The sequence below is a fragment of the Cervus canadensis genome, chromosome X, assembly GCF_019320065.1.
Source record: "Cervus canadensis isolate Bull #8, Minnesota chromosome X, ASM1932006v1, whole genome shotgun sequence".
NCBI lineage: Eukaryota > Metazoa > Chordata > Mammalia > Artiodactyla > Cervidae > Cervus > Cervus canadensis.
In genome coordinates, this window is record NC_057419.1 from 26,984,590 (window position 1) to 26,985,363 (window position 774).

Here is a 774-nt window from a genome sequence, read left to right on the forward strand (position 1 = left end):
TCAGAGACTTCTGTATATGGGACTGAACAAGGAGCCATGAATCGAGAAGTCATTTCTTCCATTTGTTGTCTCCCCCAGCCACTAACGGGTGAAGTATCAAACCCAAATTCTGTAAGGATGAATGTTTTGCCTTAGGAGAGTGGGTCTTCCTGGGGGCAGTGCCATCAAGGGTATACTTTGAAAACACATGGGGCTATTTTGGTTGTTACAGTGATTGACAGGAATCCCCTGGCAGGGATCTCCTGGCAGTTAGAGGGCAGGAGCCAAGAATGTCATGTGTCCTTCAGTGTCTATGACATTTGTACAGGGATGAACGTTCCTCTGTTTTACATAATTTTCAAATGTCCCTCTAGCCCTCCACGTGTATGAAAAAACTATCTGTGGTCATCCAAGCCTAAGCCTAACCTCATTTACATGTAAAGTTAAAGTACTTTCTTTCTTTTTCTAAAATTTACTTTTAAAAATATGGTATGCTTTCACAAATGTGCATGTCATTCTGTGGAAGGGCCATGCTTATCCTCTCTGTATAATTCTAATCTTAGTATACTGCTGCTGAAGCAAGCATAACTCAAAGTATTTTTTGAGCAGTTTTAATATCCTGGAATTTTCCAGGAACGGAACTACTGTGTAAATTGAAAGGAGTATGTGTTGTTTTGTTTGGAACCTTACCAAGAATGGTTTAATGTTTTAGAAAATCACACCAATGACATCAATGCCATTTATGGGCTGTGCTGGATATCTTCCATTGCCCTTCCAGATTCACTCCACCCTCTC

The 774-nt window shown here is 40.6% G+C and overlaps 1 non-coding gene across 1 annotated transcript; it reads right to left on the bottom strand.

Annotated features, from left to right (window-relative positions):
• Window positions 1-459: 459 nt before the first annotated feature.
• On the bottom strand, window positions 460-564 carry LOC122436151. Its single transcript, XR_006267916.1, has one exon. It is a non-coding gene; the product is annotated as a U6 spliceosomal RNA (small nuclear RNA).
• Between the last annotated feature and the right edge of the window lie 210 nt (window positions 565-774).